The sequence below is a fragment of the Macrobrachium rosenbergii genome, chromosome 12 (assembly GCF_040412425.1).
Source record: "Macrobrachium rosenbergii isolate ZJJX-2024 chromosome 12, ASM4041242v1, whole genome shotgun sequence".
NCBI classification, from domain to species: Eukaryota; Metazoa; Arthropoda; class Malacostraca; order Decapoda; family Palaemonidae; genus Macrobrachium; species Macrobrachium rosenbergii.
Genome location: NC_089752.1, coordinates 33,135,275 through 33,148,883, shown reverse-complemented (window position 1 = coordinate 33,148,883; position 13,609 = coordinate 33,135,275). Strand labels below are relative to the sequence as shown.

The following is a 13,609-nucleotide window of genomic DNA, read 5'->3' as shown; positions in this document are numbered from 1 at the left end:
AACAATACTAAAGAAGACCAAGAAGAAAATGTTGACAACAATGAGGAATCTCTCTCTATCTTGAGCCCTTTTAACGATGACTACGTGAGATAGAGAGCATATGATTATATACAGTTTACTGATCTGGCTTTTCACTCAATCAGAATTATGCATTGATTATATTCTACTTATCCGTCCACAAGTCATAATACAGCCTTCAACCCTTTATACATATATAAAGTATATACTCATGAAGATGCTGTGATGGAGTGTCAACATTCCTGTAATCGTTAATGCCTAAGCAGGGAGGGCATGTAAACCAGGACGGGGTAAAAATGTGGCTATAAATTTAATTAAGATAGGTAAGCTTGGTAAGCAGTACATGAAAATAACATAAAATGATGATGATGTTAAAGAACGTTAGCGTCCAGCAATATCTGCATTCGTGGAAACTTATTACTTCCATTTGTGTGTGTGTGTATGTATATATATATATATATATATATATATATATACACACACATATATATATATATATATATATATATAATTTTTTTAGTTGATAATAGGTCCATCGTCTCGTGGGTTCGAACCACGGAAGACAAGAACTCAGGACTAAAGTGACGCTCACTGAACAACACGGCCATCATATATGTATATATTATGTATATGCGTTTGTCTGTACGTATGTGCGTATATTTCATAAAAATTATACTATATAATATATACGCATTAACAACGCAAATATGCGCGTGTGTGCTTCCTTCGAGTGCATGCAGGAATAAACAAGAGGTAACCTTGACAACGATGCCAACCGTTTTTAGCTGAACGCGCGCACTGCAGTATACGGGAGAGACGAGATAAGCTGTCGAAGGAGAATTTTAAAAGCGCCGACATTTCTTATATGGATGTTTAACAGTGAGTCATGGATTATAAATGAGGAGCCTTGATAGCAGATTCAACCTCTCTCTCTCTCTCTCTCTCTCTCTCTCTCTCTCTCTCTCTCTCTCTCTCTCTCTCTCTCTGTTTTTTATATTGTAAGCGCAACCTTTTTTTCTTTTTCTACTATTTCCCACTTATATAAAAGTTACCCATATTAACACACATAATAATGTATGCACGCATGTATTTAGGTAGGTAGGTAGGCATGTATACAGATAGGTAGGTGGGTATATATGTATGTATCCCAAGGAAAGAAGTATTATACGGAAGCAGTTTTGAAAAATAAAATACTTCAGTGTAACGTAAACTTCCACTTTAAACCCGTAAAACCGAAGCATCACCAGCTCCCTCATACAAAGTAAAGCTATTCTCTTCCATCTCGCATCAAGTTAATTTCTCTCTAACATGCGATGCAGTGCAGTCTTATATGCAGTTACTTCTGATGTGTTTCAAATTCTGTTCAAGACTGAATGATTTCTATCATGGATCCAATTCACTTTTTAATTTGTTCATGCATGAATTTCATTTCTTTCTTGAATTCCGTTCCCCTTTTCGCTAGCGTTCGATGCCGAAATTCTTGGATATTAAGGCTCTCTCTTCCACTGCCAATTCAACATGCAATTAATTTCTACTTTACATACAAGCCACTTTCACCTTATATCCAGTCATCTCCTATCTAGCAGAGGGCTAGCAATATCATCCTAGAGAACCGGAAGGCAAACACCCTCTGGAATCACTCACTTCAAAGAGAAAAGAGAAAGGTGAAAAAGACGTAAAACTTTACAAACTTCATATATGGGTGCATGTGTGTGTGTACTTGACATCCACCCTCCGATTCCGTGCCAGGAGTAGATATCAAAAAGGGAAGTAGAGGGCGTGTTTCTTGCAGTTAAATTAATACCACGAGATATTAACATTTCATTTTTTCTTATTTTGCAACGACTCATTAGAAATGTTTAATTTATGAGCCATGAGGTGACTAAACGACAAAACTCTATTCTTTCCCTTTAAAGGATTTACTCCTTCTGTCCATACTAAAAAGAAAATAAGTATAAAACCACTTTGGTAAGTCTTAAAAGACAGCAAAGCTGCTACACCCTTCTTACCGAAACAGAAGCTAAAACCATTTACGTGCAAGTCTTTCGATTGAAGAGTCTCAATGAGGCTCTCTTTACGCAATGCATTTTGCATGGATAAAACAGAAGCAAAAACAATAACCCACTGACAACTGACAACAGCATCAATAATTATATAGTGAGGAGTTATCTAATTAATCAACCCTACACTGATTCATTCACCTGCTAATCCGGAAAAAAGGTTTTGACAATCATCTAGCCTATTAACAAAAACTGGATAAGCATTCTTACGAGAAATATTTGTTGAAACGCCACCAATGCTTTGCTATGTTCAGCTGTTGCAGGCTCGCAGTTAATGGCATTTAAGGTAACGTTACGTAAGCTCATCTGCAAATTAGAAGGCAGAAATCTGTGAACACTTGACATAAGCGAGGTTCAACCTTGAAGTAATGTGTTAGGAAATACGTAATTTAACCAATAAAAGAAATTGATCGTATTTGACTTTATAAACCTCAAAAAGCCCCAATTCCCAGTCACTTTCATTTTCAGTCAATCTTCCGGTCTTCTTGCATCATCTGAAAATTTAAGTATAAAGTTGCATGCAATGTGCTTGATGCCCACTCTACCAGAATTCAACCTTCCCTCTCTCTCTCTCTCTCTCTCCCCAATTAATATTCTCCCCCCATCCTCTTCCTTCATGATATGCTGAAGCCGTGGGTCAAACCTGGCTCTGAGGCGGCGTGTACAAAGCATAGAAATCAGGGAGTTATTATTGAGGGATGACAGCCACGCATATTGACGCATCACTGCCTTTTGTTACGAACATAACGAGATTAGGGGCTCAATAAAGAGGATCAACGGGGGCATTTGGCGGTGGGGGGATATTATCAACAGAGGGAGACAGAGAGAGAACGAAGAAAAATCGACAGAAATTCTAAACCAACAACATACAACAAGAAAAGCTATCTAATCAACAATGACAGGAAGAGTAAATAAACAAACGCATCCACTACTTATAACGAGGAGGGACGATTTGTAAAATCATTTTAAATTCAGGATGAGATCGCTGATATTGTCTAAATACTAATCATCAGGATTATGAAATGAAGGTTTACGAGATTCTAGTCAGATTGCGCAATCACACACACACATACATATATATATATATATATAATATATATATATATATATATATATATATATATATATATATATATATACAGTATATATATATATATATATATATATATATATATACATATATACATATACATAATATACATACATACCATGTGTGTAACGGAATTCTTGTCGGCCTGCTTATATTACATATATATATATATATATATATATATATATATATATATATATATATATATATATATATATATATATATATATATATATATATATATATATATATAAATTGATCGCAAACGTTAACACGTGTGTATTACATAAACGGATAAAACGTAGTTACACATACATGTGTGTATGAATTATGGGTATACACAAGCATGCACATATACCCTCCCAAGGACTATTCACGCGTTTTTAGGTGGGTGTGCCCTCAAATGGTTAATTAAAAGGCCCGTGACGCTGTGCAGACCCTCAGTTAAATATTAGGTATTGCTAATGAGCACTTAAAAGTTGTGGGGGCGTGGTGCAGAATAGGTAGCCACTTGACAATCTCCTCCAGAGCCTTATGAATAGGGTAAATAAAGATCTTTATGAATGGGTGCATGAAGACCCTAATGAATAGGATACATAGCTTTTATACATTAACAAGGCCTTATTGCGATGTAGCAATTTGCATTTGCTTTGGTTGATCTAACTCTTCATGAAGCATAAATCGAAGCAAGGAGTTACATATACATACATACACATATATACGCATATATTTGTGCAGTGTATATCGTATTATAAATATTTTAACTATATTTAAAAGATCGTAATGCTATTTCTTATCTATCTATCTATATACATATATATACATATAAATATATACACACATAATATATATGTACGATATATATGTTTTATATGTATATATACATATATATTTATATATATATATACATATATTTATATATATATATTACATATGTATATATATATATATATATATATATATATATATATATATATATATATATATATATATATATATATATACGAAAAGCAGTCTAGTACAACAAACCTAATTGGTAATGAAAGAAAAGACAGACAGAAATAACGAAATAACAATGAACAACAAATGACAAAAATAAAATAAATGAAAAAAAACTAATAACCCATGGTAAATCTCTTGTTAGCTTGCTCAACAAAATAGCAACTGCACCAAGTTTGAACTCTTTTCAGGTGAAAACTGAAGATGATCTGTCTAGAACATTTCCACTTGAAAATGGTGTTCCACAGGGAAGCGTCCTTAGTGGCACACTGTTTACTTTGGCAATTACTGATATCAGTAAAAATCTACCTATTGGCATTAAAAGTAACCTGTATATGGATGATTTTGCCATATATTACTCAGCATCCCGAATAAAACAAGCAGAACGAATCATTAATAAAAGCATAGTAAAAATAGATGAATGGGCCTCATCTGTAGGCTTTACATTTTCCATAGGTATATAAAACTCAAGCAATCATGTTTTGTAAAAATAAAAAGTGGAAAAAAGGTGAAGAAATAGATTTAAAAATCAGAAACCATAGTATACCAATTGGCCAAACAGCAAAATTTTTGGGATTAGTATTTGATACTCACTTGAACTGGAAACGCCACATTACATATGTAAAATCTTAAAGTAAAAGAGCATTAAATCTAATTAGAAAACTATCGAACACTACTTGGGGATCCGACAAACATACAGTTCTCTCCATCATTGATTATGGAAGCGAAGCATATGGCTTAGCATCGGACACAGCACTGAAAATGTTAGACCCTGTTCCCAATGAAGGCCTTACAATATGCTCAGGAACCTTTAGATCAGTGGTTCTCAACCTTTTTATTACCACGCCCCCTCTAGGAGCTGGTCCTTCCCTCCACGCCCCCCTTCATCTATGAGTAAAATTTCCTCCCAGATTAGGAGGAAAATAAAAAAAAAAAAAAAGAGAAAGAGAAGGAGTTTCGAGGACAGGGAGGGAGGTAAATAATTACAAAATAATGGTAAGCCTAGCGAGTCTAGTTTAACTAGAGAGGTAGACTATGGGAAACTAACGTTATAAGGCAATACGTTTGCACATTTTTTATAAACTTCTGAATATTAGTTCCTCACTCTTGTTCAGAAAATAACGAATATAACTGTAGAATTTTGAAATTTTCCCTAGGCCTCGCGCCTCCCCTGGAAATTGCTGACGCCCCCCTAGGGCGGCGCACCCCCTAGGTTGAGAACCACTGCTTTAGATCATCACCAAAACCATCTTTACAAGTTGAATGTGGTGAACTGCCTTTGTCTCTCCATAGAGAGCTTGTAACAATGAAAAGTGCTCTAAGAATTCAAACTAGTGATTCTCCAACAAAAAAATTATTTGAATTAAGATGTATTTATGGATAACCATCCACCACCTTTCCCAATTAGAGCTAGAAGATCGTTTGAGTCGCTGAATATAAATATACAATTGCCTTTAATAGTAAAATCACCTCCTCCCTGGACAATGAATAAAATGAGAATTTGCACACACCTCAAGTATTTATCAAAAAGTAACTCATATACATCAGAACACCATAGCAACATACAATAGAACATATAACCCGAAAAGGTTCACATTACGCAATATATACAGATGGATCTAAATCAGAACACGGAGTGGGATATGCTGCAGTGTCCCAAGACAAAACTTATCAGTTCTCTCTTCCTAATAATGCTTCGGTATTTACAGCAGAATTGTATGGAATTGCATCAGCTATAAAAATAATTAAAGGGTCATCATTCCATAATTTTGTGATTTTAGTGACTCGAGAAGCGCTATAGAAGCTATTCAAAGTTACAAATCAAAAAATAATATAGTACAACAAATTATTTCTCCATAACTTACATAATAATGGAAAAAATGTAGAAATATGTTGGATCCCTGCCCATGTAGGGATCAAAGGAAATGGAGATGCGGACAAAGTAGCCAAAGAAGCAATTCACATGACAAGATCAAGTGTGAATATCCCTGTTACTGATTATGTAACACATAAAAAAAATGGGTATCATGAATAAATGGCAATATGCATGGGATGAAGAATCTGAAAGTAATAAATTGAAACAAATAAAACCTAATGATAAAAAATGGAGTTCATCATATCAGAGAGACAGACAGGCACAAGTAATTCTAACACGTCTCAGAATAGGCCATACTCGTCTGACACATAGGCACTTAATGAGCAGCCCACGTGGCCCGGCTCCCGAGTGCTCAGAGTGCAGGGTAATAATAATGGTCAGACATGTGTTATGTGAGTGTCCAAAGCATGACCAACAGCGACTGTCAACTTTTGGGAATAAATCCATAAATGAAATTTTATCAGAATCTTTTACATTTTCAGTCGTTCCAATTTTGCTGTTCATAAAGAACTGTGGTTTGATAGATAAAATATAAAAATAAGCAAATAATAAAAGCACGAAAACATAGCATTTGTCGAATTTAAATTAATATTTCTTTTAAATATTACTTAACTTATGAATTTTAATATATATACCTTTTTAGTGTGGAAGCATGAGTAAATGTATTTATTGTGTGAATGTGTTGCAGTATGAGAACGTGAGCCTATGCGGTATTGTATCCTAATCCTTCGGGCCAGCCCTATAAGAGCTGAAAGTCAGCTCAGTGGTCTGGTTAAAATACTTTAATACTACCACTAAACTCTCCAGTTCCAACGATTGATAAACAGGATTAGGAAGATCATCCCACAATTTGGTCGCAAAAGGAATAAAACTTCTGGTAACCGGTGTGGCACTGAGCCTCACAAACGGAAAGGAAAGTCTGCAAAATTACCTGCAGATCTAGTACAACGTGCGGGATGGCATAGTCTGAGAAGATATGAATGCCAAGGATGATAAGAATCACGAAAAATTTCATACAGCATTCACAGATAGCTACCTGAGCGGCGGTGACAGAGGTTAATATCGAGAACAGTGGTAAGAACCAAACGGAACTCCAGTTTTTGTCCAACAATTTATGATGCGAGTCAGTTGCCGAAGACCAAACAAGGGACAGTATTCAAAAAGCGGAATAGTAAAATCATTAAAGTAATGAGGGCACATTTAGCTACATATATTAAACACAATATATACATATACATATACACACATATATATATATATATATATATATATATATATATATATATATATATATATATATATACATGTATATATTTATATATGGGTTGGGACAAGAGAAAAAACTCATTGGTCATTTTCACATTAGTACTGAAATGGCTGAATCACGTATGAGCACCCTGTGCACAAAAATTCCACAAAATTATCTACTTCATACCCATAAAACACGTCGCACTCCTTAACATGCGCGGCACATTCACTTGTATCTTACACATGCTCACTTCATGGATATCAAAGCCCTTCCTTTCAAATACATCCTTCACATAATTATCCAGCACTTTTTATGTATTCCTTACCTCCTTAATCCTAACACTACTAAATTATTTACTTTTTTTCACAAACCTATCGTCTTCCATTCTTTCCACATAACCAAGAAATCTCAAAACACTCTAACCCATTCTGGATAAATAACATCTAACATGATCTTTTCGGAGGTGGCGTGCGTCAGACAGCCTACATCTCTTTCCTTTTACTTTCAAACTATAATGTACACATCTTTTTCTAAACAATCAACTGTTTCCCACGCTCTCGTCCTTGAAAAGACCCACACGCCTCTTCACCTATCAGTCCTTCTGTCACGTCACTCTTTTCCAATCAGAATCCTAAAATACACCTTCCTTGGTATACTAAGTAATGTATAATACTTCCAGTACCTTCTTCCACCTTTACCCTTATGCAAGGGAACAATTATTCCTCTCACACATTCTTCCTCATCCAGAGATACCCTCCACACCTTGGTCAGCCAACGAATCCCACTGTCACCACTGCACAGCAACATCTCACTTGTAGTCCCTTCAACTCCTGATGTCCTTCCTTATGCCCTCCATAGTTACTTCCACAGAATTCTCAAACTCACATTAGCCCCCTCTGTGCTTGAGTCGCTCACCACTACTCCTCTGTCTTCCGTATTCAACAAATCTTCAGAATACTTAGATCACTTATCCAATACAGCATTCACTTCAGACAGCATCTCTCTATTTGAATCTTTTGTTCTGAGATGCATTTGTTCATTAACATTTCTCTACTTTTTCTTCTCTGCAGGCAACTTTCCATTCTCACTAAAGAATTTGCTTACCTCGTTCCAATATTTTTTATGGTTTACCCGCTTTCGTGGTCCTGTAATTAGACCACTTGCCTCACTAAAAAAAGGAGCTGAGTGACGACTAATCCATATGGATACTTTCCGTTAAAACCCAATGAGGTTTTGTAGGCCTTTAAAATATATACAACGTGATACACGCGAAGGGTTGTTATTCTGAATTCTTGACCATTACCGAGACGTCTGAAGGATCATTAAGAAGAGGCACGGGAGATAATTGCATCTTGAAAAGAATAAGACACAAACAGCTTTCTCTGTACTGATCTAAGATACCGTTAAGATCCACACTTATAATTCTTGACAAGTATAGGAAATTCTGAAACAAGCTTAAGATGAAAGTTGATTAAGGAGGGACGACGAATCATTGTGAGGTAAGAAATTATCACCAAAACGTTCATGGAATGAGAGACGAAGGAGAATCTGAGGGAAAACCAATATGAGAAAGGTGAAAGGATAATAAAACGGACTAATATTAGAGGGCCATGGCACGAAAAAGGGAATGTGAGAGTTAGCATCGTCAGTTACAACAATAACAAGGTTCATATACAAAGTCGTACTTAATTTACAGAGAGAAGTTTAACAATAAGCAATGAGCTTGACTCGCCTAGTCTTACACCAGACTTGTTAAGACTTGTTAAAATTTCAAGGGGAAAGATATAACGTCACTTTGGAAATCCCTTGTCAGAATGAAAAACAAATAAATTAAATCAGAAAAGCGCAAGAAACAAAAATGTTTTTAAGGAGACTTATTAAATTCCCTTCGTCTACGAAATAATAGCAATCTGCTTATCCAAATATCTGAAACAGTGAAGCGGAATCTAAACTGCGGCACAGATGGGGCAATGAAAACAGTTTCGTAAGTAACACTCTTTACACTCCGGATGGCCTCAAAGGCTGCTTAAGCCTGTGTATGTTTTAGATTTATGTTCATTATCAATATTGCGAAATCATCATTACTATTCCTCTGCATATATGCATTTTGTCTTTTTATGCCTTAATATCCACTCATATTGAAAGGAAATGTTTGTTACGCATACCTGTCCTGTTGTGAATGCTGCTGCTATGCTCTCAGTACCACTTAATTTTGCTTCTCTTTGAGTTTTATATTCCCGTTAATGATACTGTTATCGTCATTTTTAATAGGAAATATTACAGAATAATGCTTGTATTGGATGTATGAGAGGCTAGTGGGTCAATTTTCCTCACCAGAAGTGAAGTTTGGATGTTGAATGCGAATGGAAAAAGAAATTGCTGCGGTTGAGATGAACTGTTTGCATAGTATATGGGGCTTATTGAAAGGCGAGAAATTTAGAATCGCTCTGAATGCTTTAATGCGGTTAGTGCATCTGAAAATGAAGAGTGACAGGTGGGTGAAAAGAGTGAATAATCTCGATGTCTTAGAAGGGAGCAGAGGAAAGGAACAGCTAGAAAGTGCTGGGCAGATGTTGTGAAAGGGGCCTGGGAAAGGAATAGCCTTATAATCCAGGAAGCATAGTTTGGTGTGTGTGTGTGTGTGTGTGTGTGTGTGTTTGCATATCAAAATGAATGGTGGTTAGTATGTGTCACTGGGTTCTATGTACTACTGATGAGCTTTCTCTGTCAGCAGGCAAGGCTGTGGAAGTATATTGCACATGAGGTTGACCGATAATTTAGCAGTTTTATCGTGACTGTCGCAGTGACCATTGTGTTTTTTTTCTGGAGCTTCTCTTGTTTAGGAAAATGGCTTACCATATATATATATATATATATATATATATATATATATATATATAATGTGTGTGTGTGCGCGCGTGTGCGTTTCTCCTTCCAATAGGGAGTGGCCCCGGGTGTTATCCTCCAAATCAGCAAGCATTTTGGCACATAATTCACAACCTGAGGCTCAAGATGCATGATGGGCGTTAACGTAGCTTGTCCGTACTATCGTGTCTCGATAGCAATTCGAACTCAGGTCCTTCTACTAGTGAGCCAAGTATCATAGCCAATAGACCACAGACCATATTTCACGCATATATATATATATATATATATATATATATATATATATATATATATATATATATATATATATATATATATATATATATATAAACATACATATATATATATATATATATATATATATATATATATATATATATATATATATATATATATACACACATACTGTACATATGATACTTCACGAGCAATAACTCTCGGAGCCATTCACAGACACATACAGTGTACATTTACATTAAAAATACCATCACAGTGACCAATCGGTTACAAATCGATGTACACGTACATAAGGAAAGGTATCCAGATGAAAAAGATTTCTGTTGGATAGACTACTAACAGTCAAATTTAAATTTCCAGCGAAGGATCAAGGTTCCTCAAAGCTTCCGGGTCGTACTTTATATTTGAAAAACTACCATAAAAAGCAAAAAAAAAAAAAAAAAAATACATTTAAACAGAAAAAAACATACAAGGTTGGTTGTACAGTTACTCTCACTAGGCCTAGCATGTGCAGCCAACAACTATGTATTGATTGCCTTTAAGAAAATAAACAGGAATGGAAACCAATTAAACATCCTACTGGCGTATATAGACAAAATGGTTATTATTTCTGCTATTCGTGACAAAATTTCATAAGTTAAAAATTAGACAACTTCTAAAATAATATTCTATTCTTGTTGGTGATGAGTTCCCTTCGTATCTTCTCTAATTTTTTTGTTAACTATGTCTTATATCTTGAATCAAATAATACCCCAAACTTACTATGCGTTAGCTATTCCATCGCGAAAACACCAGTACCATCTACCACGCCCACGACTCGTCGAGATGTTAGGAGTAGGACGAAGTATCAGGTAACGTTTAAGTACAATGCAACTTTGCAGTCGTGGGCAGAATTACATACGCTAGTTACAAACGAGGCCAGCATATAACGCGTCATATTATATGACCAGTGTAACGTCTGCAGTGCACGATAAATCAATCTTGGCACATTCAAGCAACATCTCGGTTAAGACGGTAGTAGGCTAACCTGAGGGTCAACAACTTGATTTGTTATCTGAGGGAGTTGCGAAAATTGGTGGGTAAAACTTTACTTTATTTGCGCGGCCTGATTCCCGTCAGTTGCCGACCGGGACATGTTACGGCCTTTTTGGGGGGGCCAGCCCCCTGGGCCAGGTCAGGGCACGTCGCCCTTGATTAGGTTAGGTAGGTAAGATCTTGTTAAGTAAGGACCTGGCATTACAGGAAAGGTTATGTCTATTTATGTATCGGCGACTGGCGGGAATCAGGCCGCGCAACAAAAGCAAAGTTTTACCAATTGGTCAAATATTTTCCAAAAACGACAGCCAACAATGATTGATATTCATACCTCATATGGGCGTCTCGTCGAAAGAAACTAACCTGTCCTGCAATAGTTAGCCTACTGCACAGGGACATTGGATGTAATGTGCTGTCCCCCTAAATACATAAGTTATGCGAAATTCATCCCGAAATAAATATCGTAGGCTATTTATTCTCACCTCTGTCGACTCTCTGCATAATCTGTTAACACAAAAGGATAACTTCCCGACAGAAAGAACTTAAAATCACGATAAAACACGTATAAAAATATAGTGTTACTGCAACACAACACTTCCGAAGAAGACTGGCCCGTTTTCCTTAACGAAAAAACAAAAGTCATGCGACTATGCGATGACATTGTAAACAAAGACGATAAATGGGAAACGTTTAGTGTACGATGATACAGTGAAGTGTAAATACAACGATGAATTCTTATATATGGGTTGTTGTAAAGATATCCTAACCGTGGGTTGAGGTTGAACACTAGCTGGATACGTAACAGTGGCGCCATTCAACAGTGTGTTGAGGTAAGTTTTCCCTCGTTGCCTGGTCGAAAGGTTTTCTTTTGAAGTTCGCGAACAGGTAGTAAAGTTTCGTTTACAATGTTACGTTAGAATCTAGGTCTCAGGAATTATTTGACCTTTAAATGCAGTGAATATTTTTAGCAGCATTAATTTAGTATCTGATATAAGGTATCTTAGGAAGTAGGCTAGCCTATACTAGGTTTCCGTTCTAACTGGCAAGAGCGTAGCACCAACCGCTGATGATCAGCTCAGTGTATTTTAACTTTGAATTTCTTGAGAGGTTTTGCTAGTCCTGATCGCGTAGTTTGAAATAACATAAGCCTACCATATTAGAAATGTGATATTTTCCCCCCAAAATATGACTCATTGCATGTGTAATTCAGCAGTTATCGTACCTCAGGCATTACGCATTTGGTGACAAAAACTCGTGCTTTGAGTGTAATTATGTCGTGTTGGTTGTGTAATTAATTTTCTTGGAAAATGGAAGTAAACGTACGTATTAGGATATTAATTTTTTCTTGGAGGGAGCGGTGGTTGGGTGTTGAGGCGTAAAATTGCTAGCATGTAATTTCTAAATCTAGCAGTAAACTGACATTTATGCATAGTGTCAATCCCTGGGTAAAATACGGTCCTGGTCGTTTCGGCCGTAAGTCACTTAGGCCGTAACATCCAAAACAATGTAAGACGTTATGTTTATGGTATTTACCGTTATGTTTATGGTATTTACCATTATTATTTCATGTTTTACGTACATCCCCAAGGGGCTGGTACTAAACACGGTGCCCATTTTGCACGTAAACGTGCTTACGGCCTAAATGACTTACGGCCGAAACGACCCGAATGCGGTAAAATATGGACTCTCAACCTGCAAATATTTCCTCACAAAATCTGTCTATTAATGGGAAGGGTTACGAGATCAATGGTGTATTAAAAAAATCATAAGTTTACCATCCGTATTTCAGCTGACATTAAGCTACCAAAATTTTACACAAAGTTTAATTTACGTAAGCAACGATTTTATTGCTATAGGCTAGGGTTTGCAGTGATTTTAAGTTTTGTTCAAACATTTTCATATTAACTTTTAAACAGTCAAGAACTAGCTAGTTTCAGGTGAGATTTAGCTTCATTGTTATAAGAAAACCAAGCCCTTGAATTAAATTATTTCTAAACTATGCTTAATCGTATTCTGGAGTAGAAAATGTGGTTTTCGATATTTTCGCGTGTTTTTTTTTAACGTTTCTAACGTTCATTTCAGTAGGAAATTAGTAGCTCTCTAGATACTGGTACGTCTCCTTATGTCCTGCAATTGTAGGGGGCCACAGTGGAAAACCA

The 13,609-nt window shown here is 36.0% G+C and overlaps 1 long non-coding RNA gene across 1 annotated transcript in view; it reads right to left on the bottom strand.

Annotated features, from left to right (window-relative positions):
• The window catches only part of LOC136843615 (uncharacterized), a 166,712-nt gene extending 154,628 nt beyond the window's left edge, over positions 1 to 12,084 (bottom strand). The window contains exon 1 of the long non-coding RNA XR_010854605.1: positions 11,933 to 12,084. This is a non-coding gene — a long non-coding RNA (uncharacterized lncRNA). The remainder of the gene's footprint in view (positions 1 to 11,932) is intronic.
• Between the last annotated feature and the right edge of the window lie 1,525 nt (positions 12,085 to 13,609).